The sequence below is a fragment of the Suncus etruscus genome, chromosome 4 (genome assembly GCF_024139225.1).
Source record: "Suncus etruscus isolate mSunEtr1 chromosome 4, mSunEtr1.pri.cur, whole genome shotgun sequence".
NCBI classification, from domain to species: domain Eukaryota; kingdom Metazoa; phylum Chordata; class Mammalia; order Eulipotyphla; family Soricidae; genus Suncus; species Suncus etruscus.
The window spans coordinates 34,546,473-34,560,382 of record NC_064851.1 but is presented as its reverse complement, the minus strand read 5'-3'; the positions used below and the strand labels follow the sequence as shown (position 1 = coordinate 34,560,382).

General features: G+C 35.0%; 1 non-coding gene across 1 annotated transcript; it reads left to right on the top strand.

Moving 5' to 3' along the window:
- Positions 1-826: 826 nt before the first annotated feature.
- LOC126007785 (U1 spliceosomal RNA) lies at positions 827-988 on the top strand. The gene has a single exon (XR_007495269.1). It is a non-coding gene; the product is annotated as a U1 spliceosomal RNA (small nuclear RNA).
- The last annotated feature ends 12,922 nt before the right edge of the window (positions 989-13,910 follow it).

Below are 13,910 nucleotides of genomic sequence, written 5' to 3'. Positions count from 1 at the left end.
AAGTAACAGAAATTTAAAACATTGTCAGAACTATGAGATGCAATAAAAGTGCTGTGAAGATAAAATTTAATAGCAATACAGGAAAAAAAAAGACAAAATAGATAAATAAACCTTTTTACCATCCTATTAAGTTAACTGCAAAAGAACAATAAATAGAGCCAAAATTAGAAGAAAATAAGTAATAAAAATGAATGGAGATAAATGGAAACTAAAAATAAATTTAAAACAATTCATCTATATTATTTTTAAAAATAAAATTGATAAATTTTTACAAATTTATCATTGTTTTTTTAAAAAAGAAAACCCTTATTAGCAGAATCTGAAATGACAAAGAAGATATTGTAACAGAAATACAAATGATTGTAAAAAGTGGCTGCTAAAACAGCTATATGCAACTGCATAAATTTCAAAACTGGATAAATTGTATTACCTAAATCAATCTACAAGACTGAGACAAGAATAAATAGAAACCCTGAATCAACTATTCACAACTCTGGAACTTGAAACAATAATATTTTTTAAAAAATAAAAACTCAACCCAAAACTAAGTCCTGAATAAGATTGATGGCATTATCAATCAATGAAACTTTCTGAGCCTGTAAAGAACTTTAACTTCTCTTCAGGCTTCCCAAATTGAAGAAAGAATCCTAAACATATTTTATAGAGTCAAAAATTACCTTTATACTTAACCCAAATGAAGACATTACAGAAGAAGAAATATTAACTACTATAAAATATCTCTGATAAACATACGTACAAAAATTTCCAAAAAATACAAGCAAGTTGAATTTAAAACACATCAAAGCATAGATTAAAATACATCAGTATACTTACCTGGCAGGGAGATACCATGATCACAAAGATAGTTTCCCCAGGGCGAGGCTTATCCATTGCACTCCAGATGTGCTGACCCCTGCGATTTCCCCAAATGTGGGAAATTTGACTGCATAATTTGTGGTAGTGGGGGCTGCATTCGCACTCTCCCCTGAAAAAAAAAAGCATCAGTATTCACCATGACCAAGTAGGGTTTTTATTCCAGGCATACAAGAAAAGTTCAGTATACACAAATCAATGTAATATGCTATATCAACAAAGGAAATTTTAAATTATATAATAATTTAAGTAGATGCTTAGAAAACATTTCACACAAAAAATTCAGCATTTATTATGATTTCAAGTCAATGAATGGGAATAGTAGGTGTCTATGATCTCCACCACTACATAAATTCCATAGAACTTCCAGGAGTGATCCATGGTCCTTGAGCACAGAGCCAGGAGGAAGCCTTGAGCACTGCTGGCAATGGGGGAAGGAAGGAAGGAAGGAAGGAAGGAAGGAAGGAAGGAAGGAAGGAAGGAAGGAAGGAAGGAAGGAAGGAAGGAAGGAAGGAAGGAAGGAAGGAAGGAAGGAAGGAAGGAAGGAAGAAGGAAGGAAGGAAGGAAGGAGGAAGGGAGGAAGGGAGGAAGGGAGGGGAAGGAAGGGAGGAAGGGAGGGAGGGAGGGAGGGAGGGAGGAAGAGAGGGAGGGAAGGAGGGAGGGAGGGAGAGAGGGAGGGAAGGAGGGAGGAAGGAAGGAAGGAAGGAAGGAAGGAAGGAAGGAAGGAAGGAAGGAAGGAAGGGAAGGGAGAGGAGGGAGGGAGGGAGGGAGGATGGGAGGAGAGGAAGGAAGGAAGGAAGGAAGGAAGGAAGGAAGGAAGGAAGGAAGGAAGGAAGGGAGGGAGGGAGGGAGGGAGGGAGAGGGAGGGAGAGAGGGAGGGAGGAAGGAAGGAAGGAAGGAAGGAAGGAAGGAAGGAAGGAAGGAAGGAAGAAGGAAGGAAGGGAGGGAGGGAGGGAGAGGAGGGAGGAAGAGGAGGGAGGGAGGGAGGGAGGGAGGGGGAGGGAGGAAGGGAGGGAGGGAGGGAGGAAGGAAGGAAGGAAGGAAGGAAGGAAGGAAGGGAGGGAGGGAGGGAGGAAGGGAGGGAGGGAGGGAGGGAGGAAGGAAGGGAGGGAGGGAGGAAGGAAGGAACGAAGGGAGGGAGGGAGGAGGGAGAAGGGAGGGAGGGAGGGAGGGAGGGAGGGAGGGAGGGAGGAGGGAGGGAGGGAGGGAGGGAGGGAGGGAGGGAGGAACCAACAAACGAACGATAGAACGAAGGGAGAGAGGGAGGGAGGAAAGGAGGAACGGACAGAGGAAGGAAGTAAGGGGTTCTTGAACTAGGCAAGATGCCCAGTATCATCATTTCTATTTAATTTTGTATTAGAGATCTTGTCCCAAGAATATAGAAAACAGGAAGAAAAATTTTTAATCCAAATTGCACAAAAAGAGAAATTATTTTCAGATATGATAACCCCAAAAACTATATACAAAATACCTTAAAACATAATTTGAAGACTATTTATTAAAAATAATTAATGAGTATAGCAAGTTGACTGATAACAAAATCGATGTGTAAGACCTATTGCATCCTTATATGCAACTGTTAAATAAAAATAAGTAATTAGGTTAATAATTTTATATATAATTGCAGTAAAAAGAGCCGTCACTTAGGAAAAAATTTAACACATAAAGTGAAAGGCCTGCATAACAAACCATAGTTTTATTAAAAGGCACAGCACACAACTTTAAGCAATAAAAAAGCATTGAATGTACATGGATGGGAAAAATTAACATAGTGAAAATGTTTATTCTACCAAAAGTAGTACAATTTTGAAGCAATCATAGTCAAAATTCCAATGAATAATTTTAAGGACTAGAAAAATATACTAGAGTTTATAAGAAATCATAAAGATCCTGCATAGCAATTCTAAGGAAATAAGAGAAAAACAAAAGCATTGTGTTAGAAGACTCCAAACTACACTACAAAGTAATTAAATTGTACAGTACTGATCTAAAAATAGTTATAAGTATTATTGAAATAGAGTGTACAGATGAAATGTGCACCTATTTATCAATAATTAATTTATAACTAGAATTCTAAGAACATGTACTGTAGAATAAGAGTATCTTCAGCAAATGGAAAATATATTGAGAAACCTGAAAAACCATGCACAAAGAAATACAATATAATTGATCATTAATTCCATGCACAAAATTATATTCAAAGTGGCTTCAAGACCCATACATATTTAAGACTCAAAACTATAAAGAACGTAGAAGGTAATGTAGTGAAACGTTGCATGACTGTTACAAAATGCTCTTGAGGAGTCTACTCTAATTTCAATTGAAATTAAAGTAAGTAATTGAGTTTTTTAACATTGAAAAGTTTTTTATAGTAAAAGAAAAGATAAACAGAACAAAATGGCATTTGACTACATATATACATACATATTTACATAACATGCATCTGATAAGGAATTAATATCCAAATATAAAACATGCAAACAAAAGAGCAAACCACAGATAACTTAAAACAAAAGCCTAATTAAAAATAGGAAAAAGAGGTGATATAGCAACAGTAAAGCAGGTAGGGTGTTTACTGTGTCTGTGGCAGGTCCTGTTTGATCCCTGGTACCTCAAAAGATTCTCCAAGCACTGCTGGAGTGATCCCTGAATAGGTGCAATTCCTCAACATCACCAGGTGTGGCCCCCAAACAAAACAAAAATAAAAAGTAGACAGAAAATCTGAATATAAAATTTTCCAATAGGGACATGGTATTGAACTTCAGACATGGGCATTCCCATCATCATGGATCTTTAAGGAAAATCTAACTAAAACTTTAATGAATGCTAACAGCCTGAAAAATGTCTTCTATCAAAAAAGAAAAATGAGCCATAGTAAGTATTAAAGAGGATGGTTGTGAAAGAGGGTAGTACATTTCTACTATTGGTGGACAGGTAAAGTGGGGAAGTGTTTGGAAAATGCTATGGAGCTTGCTCAGAAAGTTGAATAAAGAACAGTAGTAGTCTCCACCAATACCACTTTTGGGTATCTATCCACTCACGAAGATGAATACATTAATAGAAAATTCAAAACCATTCTCAATGCTTACTGCTGCGTTGATTACAAGAGTTAAAAGAATGAAGCAAAATAGTATATTAATATAATGGATGCTCTTAGACTTTTAAAAATATAAAATGTTTCATTCAAAGCAAAATGGCAAGAACTTGAGATTATGGGAAGTGAAATAAGTCAGAATGAAAAAGACATACACTATATGATCTCACCTCTGTGGACAATAAAAGAATATAAAATTGACCAATAGACAATACAAAATAAAAAGATAAAAGGCTAGACATAATAATAGAATTAATGTTACCGAAGAAGGGGGACCCCTTTAAGGTAGATGAGAAAGTGGGAGATAAAATATATGTAAATTTGTTCCTTGCAAATATAATAACTCCTTTCTAATCATGGTGTCTTGACTCCCTCCCCTCTATGAACACGCTTAGTTTATTAGCATTAAAAATATTTCTTACATATAAAAATACCAAACTGATTTTTGTTTTTGAGTTTTAAAAGCACTTCTTAAAAATTAAATGAGATTTCAAGCATGAACTCCATAGCTTGCTCTTCCTGGAAGCACTTAAGTGAATGAATATCTGACAATGGAGATAGAGAATGCATCTCTTGCAGGCCTGGACAGTCACAGAGTCCACAGGGCTTTTGTTATCTAAATCAGGGGCCATTGGGAACACTGATTTCAGGTCTGCATTTGGGTACAGAGTGAAATATTCTTAAGCCCCCGGGTACAAATTTGTAAACAATTCACTTGCAAATAGTTAACCAAATAAATTCAGCTCCAGAGTGAATTGCTTGAAAGATGAAAGTAATGTATCATATTTGTATAATGGAGAGGTCTACCACAACTAAAAACAACAGCAAAATGAAGCCCCCAGCTAAATCCTCATAGAGATGATTATAAAAGCCCAACCCCATGTGAAATGACTCTTCTGTCTCTGCACAGTCACACCACCATCAGAGAAGGACACTATCAGTTTCTTTCTTTCAAGGCAGCAACTTCAGCGCAACAGAAGAGACCTGAGGCCATGTTTACAATTAAGGCCCAGGACAGATCTTCCTGGGTTGTCACTTTTAGACACCACTGTTTGAGTGCTGGCCTTTGCTCAGTGATAGGCACCAGAAATAAGCTGTGCTTATCCTTATGCATGCATCAACAAAAGAACATTCAAAACACATAGTTTGTCTGTTTGCTTTTAGAGCCATGATGCAAATTATACAGTAGCTCCAATAGAAGAGGGGGTTTATTGAGATGTTAGAATCATGTATTATTGAACAAGATAAAACAGTCAACAATACAGACATATTTTGTGAGTTGCAGAAAATCTGCTCCCAGGATCCTGGCTGGAACTCTGACACACAGCAGGAGCAGGTCAGTTCATTCCCTGGCCATTGTATTTGGTAATGTATTTCAAGCATATGTCATGGCTACATGGTAGAAGACATGGTCTTTTTTGCTAAAAAAAAAAAAAAAAAAAGTCTTGTCCCCAAATAGGTCCCACAATGGCCAAAGGGTTATTCAAGTAATTCTCATGGAATCTCAGTGGCCGACTGCCCCAATAGGACTGGTATATATATACAGTCACTATTAAGATTTTCTATCAGCAACCAAGTAAGTGACTGTGATTATCACTTAAGCATGGCTGAAATGGTAAAGAAGCAAGTGTTTGCTTTTCTAAGATTTGGTACCGAGACAACAGAAAACTGAAATTTTAAAAGTCCTACAAAATCAGACAACTATTGGTTCCAAAATATTTTTATGGCACTTTAAAATTATGACATGTAACCAGACAGTGATATACAATAGTTTATCTCAGAAATTTAATTAGCTTTCCTACCTATCTACTTCATACCTTCATCAGCACAAGATTGAGAAGTAAGGCCTTATTTGCCAGAAGGGAACAGAAAGCATAAGTCAATGATTTCCATATAACAGTGCTTTGGAACCAGTCTGGAGCGAATATACCCTATTTTGGGACATGGCTGGTCCATCTTAGATGTAATCAGAAAAAGATTTTGTTAGGGAAGTAGAGTATGATTCCTATTAATGAGGAAACTATGATCAAATAGCGCACTTTATTGTAAGAAAGTTTATTACCAGAGCTCAAAATATATGAGGCATTAGGGATATATTCTAGCACATCAGTAAAGGAGCCAATTATATTCTAAGCATATCAGCAACACTAATGGAAATAACATCACGTATTCTAAAAAATAAAATTATTCAGAGAGTCTTATGGTGAAATGAAGGCTAAGATTAGGGCTTGGGGAAATATGAAAACAGAAAAGCTATCAGATACATTTGAATAAATGTGTTTAGAAAGAGAAATATATATGTTTATATACATATATATTAATATCTTTGTATCAAGATCACAGCTTCCACAAAGAGCCTGGAAATAAGTCAACAAGAAGCACAACTAAAATTAAGCTCTCTCATTTTCTCCCATAAAACCCAGTTATCCAAGGGGAGAGATCATGTGGCAGCTGTTGGTTAAATTCAAATACTCATGAGAAACAATGTCATACAATAGAGAAGACACTTTTTAGTACCAGGCAAGCTAGAGTGAGAATCATACTACGTTGTTATAGCAAATTACCTCACCTACTGCAGCATCAGTCTTTCTTATCAATAAAATACCAGGTGGTTTGAAGAGTTAAGATTATTTAGGTAAAGTAGTTATATAGTGCCTGGTAAATTTCAAGTGTTCAATAGAAAGGAACTATTATTGTAGCTAAAATATTAAATTACATTTACCATCAGCACAGACTTGTAGAAAATGAGATTCGGTAGTATTCATGGCCAAAAGCAATTTGTCCCCTATTAAAAGAAATTTAAATGTCAGCAAACAAGAGGGACAAAGTTTTCCTTATATATAACAGAAATAGATATGTAAGTGAATGGTAGATTAAAACTTAAAACTGCATTAGATGTAATAAATCAATCGTTCAGTATAAATCCTGGGGATGAGTCTTTTCATTTTTATTTTAACAAGAGGGAAAATCAAGAAATAAGGAAAAGCAATCATGGAGAATGAAGTAGACAAGAAAAAGGAGAATGAAAAGTTCTTAAACTGAGTTTTAATAATTAAAACATAAATTTGAGAGGGCTAATGAATTGTCCACAATTAAAGTCTAATTAAAAATAAGTGAACGTGAGGCTGGAGCTGTGGCACAAGCTTACCTTGCATGCTACTAACCTAGGACAAACCGCCTTTCGATCCCCTGGCGTCCCATATGGTCCCCAAAGCCAGGAGCAATTTTTGAGCGCATATTCAGGAGTAATCCCTGAGTGTCACCAGATGTGGCCCAAAAACCAAAAAACACAAACAAACAAATAAGTGATAAGATAAATAATCTATAAAGTCTTTTTAAAATATATGACTAAGTGATGTTGAGAAACAAAAGTAAAAACCAATAAAACAAGAATCCATGAAAATTCCAAATTTGTCTTTTAGCCTAAGAATTTCTACCAGCGTTGGTAATCTTAGGCTTTGTCTTTGACAAATGGTACATTAGCAGCTATTAGAAGCTAGAAATCTGAGGTTGCTCAAGTAGGATTTAGTAAAAGATACCAGTGTCAAATGAAATACCTGGGATCTTTAAAGGTTTGCAGCTTAGTAAACAAAACTATGTCTTATTACTCACTTCTTTTATATGTAATGATCATAGAGATAACAGATTTGGATCATTAAGTTCTAAGTCTACAAAAGTTTACTTAACGTAATATCAGTTAATTCAGTGTTGGCAGACTCAATAGCAATGGGCCAAAAGCAAATAGAAAATCTATGTAAAGAACTGAATACAACTGAATCTTAAACTATATCTAAAAAGACATAATGAAGATAGCCTATGTATATTTTTAAAGAGTAACAAAACATTTCTTTATTTTTTCTTCTATAAAATATTTATTTAAGCACCATAATTACAAGTATGATTGTAGTTGGGTTTCAGTCATAAACAGAACACCCCCTTCACCAGTGCAACCTTCCCACTACCAATGCCCCCTCATCCCCAAAGAGAAGATATTATTAATGAGATCAAGACAACTCAGGACAACAGAGACATCAGAAACTACGTGTTGGCCCATAAATTCTTCATAAATTGAGTCAAATACTAAATGTTAAATGAATAATATTGATTTGGTGGGGCTATATTTTTTGGGGGGGGTGTAAGGTTCTTTGGGCCACACTAAGAGGTTCTGCTGGAGTACTCCTGACTATGTTTGAGGGTTACGCCCAGCAGTGGTTGGGGGAAATCATGTAGTGCTAGGGATTGATTCACATTTAATTATATGTTGATCAGACTCCAACTCCTTTTTAGTTTTGTTTTTGTTTTGGGGCCACACCCAGTGGTGTTCAGGGATTACTTCTGGTTCTGTACTCAAAAATCATTCCTGGTGGACTTCAGGAACCATATGGGATGCCAGGGATCTAACCTGGGTCAGCCTCATGCAAGTTAAACACCCTACCCATTGTGCTATCACTCTGGCCTTCTCTGTATCCATAATTTGTATTAAAGTTCTGGTTCATTTAATTTTACAAATTGAGAAAATTAAGTATAAACATCCAAAAAGAAAATGGCTGAGGAATTACCAGAATTGGTAAAACAACACTAATGCTCATATGGGAAAGTTATAAAACAAAAAAGCAGAAAATTATAAGGACCCCATATTACTTAAATTATAATCAACTATAAAGTGCAATTTAAGTGAAGACCCTAAATTAAGCAACATAATTAGTAGTACAGTTAAATTAATGTATCTGTGTGAATAACAGTAACGAGACAATAAATTAAAAAATTTACTACTTTGCGGAAAAAATCACTTTCAATAGAATCTTGTGTATGTTAAAATTTGAAGTAATATTTCAAGAACTGTGAAGTAGGGAGTAAGTGGAAAATTTTAGAAAAACAAAAACTGATATTTTTTAATATCAAAAATGCAATCACATTGAAAACTTCAACAGAACTTCTTCAGGCTAAAAGACTAAGAAAGCAAGAATATTGAGTTAGACATTTCTTTCTTGTGTGTGTCTCTCATATTCTCTTGACCAAACCTTTAATTATAGTTCCATAACATCAACCAACTGGATACAGACTTAAGTCAATTTAGTTAAGCTGTAGCCTGACAAAGCTGTAACTGCCTCAGGGACTTTTACTCATGCTTATTCCCAGAGAAGGAAGTAATTAATACCTTGAATACTGGAAGTTGTTCTTGGAGTTTTGTGTGTGTGTGTGTGTGTGTGTGTGTGTGTGTGTGTGTGTGTGTGTGTGTGTGTGTAAGAGAGAGTTTTGAAGTGTCAAGGATTGAACTCAGGACTTCATACATATAATACGTTAATACATAAGTTGCAACCAATGGAACCTAGCAGTAAATAAGTAATGCTCCCCACCTCTTAGTTCTTTCCCAAAGTGTATAGTCTCAAACTTTTTGAGTAAAGTTTATTTCGGTTTTTTATTAAAGCTCTAGAAGTTTGAGAATCCATTTATCTCTAGTACTTGTTAGCTCAAAATTCATTTTTATGTTAACACCTCCCTCTTTCCATATTTCACACCACCATTTCTTAGGCAACAAGATATCTTATACACCCAAATAAGCTATTTGTTTAAAACTTTGACATAATTTCTTCTTCCTAGGAAACCCAGGTTGATGTGATATAAATAGTATAGAGGTTAAGGTACTTGCTCTACAACCTGGCAACCTAGATTCAATCCCCGGCACAGAACTGTATATGGTCTCCCAAATATAGCCAGAAATGTTCCTTGAATACAAAGTCTGGAGCAAGTTCTGAGCACTGTTGGGTGTGATCCCCATTCAAACCCCCACCCAGGGAGGTAGAGATAGAGACAGAGAGAGACAGAGAAAGAGACAGACACACAGAGAGGGGGGGGGGGCACTGGTGCCAAAGGTTAGGATAACAAGTAACAAGTAGATTAGATATTCTAAAACAAAGATTTCTTGATAAGTTAATGCCCTTTAAAACCCTCTTATTGCTAGAGCAGCAACTGCATTTTGAAATAGTTATGAATCACTAAAGGAATAGCCATAAACCATAAAATACCCAAGGAAGAAAAAAGGAAGAATAATTTTGAGGAGAGGGGAATGTTGAAAACTTATCTAATACAAGAGAAAATAATATAAGACCAAGTAATTGCATGTAACTCCAGATAGTACAAATCCATAGAGTATACAATTGCAAAAGCAAACCCTCATGGATACTATGAACATTGGGTAATAAAAATATCTGAATACAGATTTGTCATTTGTATTAAATGTATTAATCTGGTAGATGAGGCTATGTAAATGTGGGAGAGAAGGTACTGAGAAATCTTTGAGTCTTCTTGATTTTGCTTAGAATCTGAAACTGCCCTATTAAAATGTCAACAACGAAATAATAGAAAAAAGAAGGGCAATAGAAAGAACAAAATACAAAATTAAAATAATTTCAAATATATCAAATAAGTTGGTTAAACTCTTCAAGTAAAAGATTCTTCTGAATGCATGCTGTTTATAAGACATCTTTAAAACATAAAAATACTGAAAGTATACAGTTAATAAAACAAATAAGAAAAACCAAGTCTGAAGTAAACTAAATAATGTGTTCAAGGTCATAGGTTTCTATGTGCTTATTTCTGATCCCTGCATCCAATTGCTCCCCATTATGCCCTGCCAGTTACTAAGGATAGGGTCACTATCTTATCATCTTTATTTTTCTTCTGTTCAGCATCTCAACAAAGCAATAGCTGCTGCATTCATGAAACCAAAGTAGTACAAGTGTGTAATCCATCAAAAACATATTGGGCATTCTCAAAAAGCAACAATGTTTTATATAATTTATGAAGATTGATTCCTTCTGATATTTATAACATAATAAATGAGCTTTATTTCTCCCTAAAGGATAAAATCAAGGCATAACTCAACCCTGGAAACATCTACATGTGTGGTCATTTATAAGGTGACATGCATGATCATAGAGGATGGCTTTCATTCATTCATTTATTCTATGTATATTTATTTACCTAATCTGTGCCAGATACTGCATAGTCATATGAATACAATGACAAATAAAACAGACACAAGCTTCTCTATTCTGGAAATAGATAGAGCAAAACTATATTATAAACTATTTGCAATTTAGATTTATCTAGATTTCAATTTTCTATGCTTTAGAAACTATTTGTTAAGGAAACCCAGGGCTGTAAAAAAAATTTCAGCAAATCGTTATGAACTGTTTATTAGTGGATGGGATTAGAACTGAGTGTTCTGAGGATCTACCCCCCTGTTCTGTGTTTAGAGATTATTCTCAGAGCTCTCAGCGGGGCTCCTGAATGGCTAGGGGTCAAATCAGAATTGACTGTATGCGAGTTTTAATATACTAACTAAATAATCTTAAGTATTTCATTAGATCATTTACTGCCCTGACATTCAAGTTTCTTTTGCACACTTACATATCTGAAATAATCCCAATGTCCTGTGACAATTATCTAGCATAGAGATTTGAATTAAAGATCAATTTTCTTTTGGACAAAGTTGATATAATACCCAAGTTAATATTACCACTCTTCACTTGTAAGTAATAAGCATTATGCAATATAGGAATCAAGTTTCTGAATTGGGGAGCCATATAGACAGTAAGACTGTTATTTATTAGAAACAAGTTTGTTGCAGTCCAAAAGGGAATATAATATGTGCACATTTATTCATTCTTTGTATTTTTTACATAGATGGCAGACTACTATATTTGAATAATCTAATGCTACTTACTTATAATAGTGATTTTATTATATCTGTATAGTTAAAACATAATAGGGTATTGCATTTCACCTCCCAGAATGCATACAAATTAATGAAAAGTTACAAATTAATGACAAGTTTACCATTATCTCCAAGCTCACTCTTTACCTAAGCAGATGGAGAAATATATTATTGGATATGCTGCATAAAACTAAAGTCTTTGAAATTAATAGAGACCTGGTTGCCACAGGATATGACTATACCTAATGGACTATTAAAAAATGATTAATACATGTCTCAGTGGGCCAGCAAAGAGAAGGACCATGAGTGAGAATGAAAATGAAGAATTAATTTGACCTACCATACCAAAAAAATGGCTAGTCCAAGCTGCAACACGCTGAGTAGGGAAGAGTCTAAAGCATTGATTGACTCTAATAATATATATATTTTTTAAATCTTAGTTTTTAAATAAAAAAGAGTAGATTTACTCGAATGAGCCTGTGTTTGGTCTTGCTGCAATGGTTCAATCTCTCAGTGTTGAAAACTGTTTTGCCTTTGATTGGCTCTGTCAGTGTGCTGTAAGTCAATAGCAAGAGAGGAGGTTTAAGCCATGTCATTGGGGAAAATACTAAGAATGCTGAGACAAAAGGTACTTTGTAATTGCAGACTTTATTATGGTTATAACACTTCTGTTTCTTCAATATTTTCCATTTTTATATCTGCCGTCCAGAATAAAAACAAAGATTTTTGAATTATTAGAAACATCTCTATCTTTTATTCTTCTGCATTCAGGGCCATGTATAAATAATTTTTTTTCAATAGCTATAATGAACCTTAAATCTCTCAGATACTTTAGATATCTTTAGTTGCTGAATAAAAGATTTTTATCATCCAGGTTCTTTTAAGTATTTACTTTGGAAACATTCTGTCTCTAGCTTCTCTCTGAATATTGATGATGATGATAAAGATGGTGATGATGATGCCTTGCACACAGCTTACCTAGGACGGACCTTGGTTCAATTCTCCAGTGTCCCATATGGTCCCCCAAGCCAGGAGTGATTTCTGAGTGCAGAACCAAGAGTAATCCCTGAGTATCACTGGTGTGGCTCAAGAACCAAAAAAAAAAAAAAAAAAAAAGATAAGTCATGGGGTAATAAGAAAATTGATTATGACATCAATAAAATTGAAAACACATTAAATAGCCTTTTTAAAAATAAATGCATGTTATTAAATTTGTTTTTTATTTCTAAAATTTAGTTTTGTGTAATTTCCAAGTGTTTTTATCCTTTTCTGTTGGTGATTAATTTTCATTTTCAAATTATTATGATCTGAGAGGATATTTGATATTATTTCTATCTTTTTAATTTTATGGAGACAAGTTTTGTGACCCAGCATGTAATTTATCTTGGATATCACATGTGCACTGGAGAAAATTGTGTACTCAACTTTTGGGGATTGTGGAGAACCATGTATATGTCTAATAGGCACCTCTTCTTTTAATCCTGTAAATTCAGTGTTTCCTTGTTGAAACTAGGTCTAGTTGATCTATCTAGCTGTTACAGGAGTATTAATGTGACTGACTACTACTGTATTGCTCTCAGTATCATCCTTATGTTTCTTAGCACTTGTTTAACATTCTTTGATGGCACTTTGACCATGTATAGGAGTGTGAGTTCTTCTCATGTCTTTGATTATAAGAATTAACTATCTTAGGGGCTGGAGCAATAGCACAGCTGGTAGGGCATTTGCCCTGCAAGTGCCAACCCAGGTTAGAACTCCAGCATCCCATATGGTCCCCTGAGCATGCTATGAGTAATTTCTGAGCTCAGAGCCAGGAGTAACCCATGCACATGCCTGGGTATGGTCCCAAAACAAAACAATTAGCCATCCTTGTTCCTATGGCCTTAAATTTTTTTTAATTGACTCATTGTAAGTTACAAAGTTGTAAGATTATTTATAATTGAGTTCCAGGCATACAATTTCCAACAGCAATCTCTTTACCAGTGTCCACTTCCTTCCACCAATGTTCCCAACCTCTCCCCTTTTCCATCACCTATATTTCTCCTCCATCCTTCCATTTCCATATACCTCACTTTTAAACTCCCTGTTTTACAATACTGTTGCTGATAAAGTATCAAGCGTATAGCTTTGTTTCCTATTAGCACACCTTTTAAAATTTGAAGTCTATTTTATCTAAGTATTACTACCCCAAGCTTTTTATGGGAATTGTCAGCCTTGTCTTTA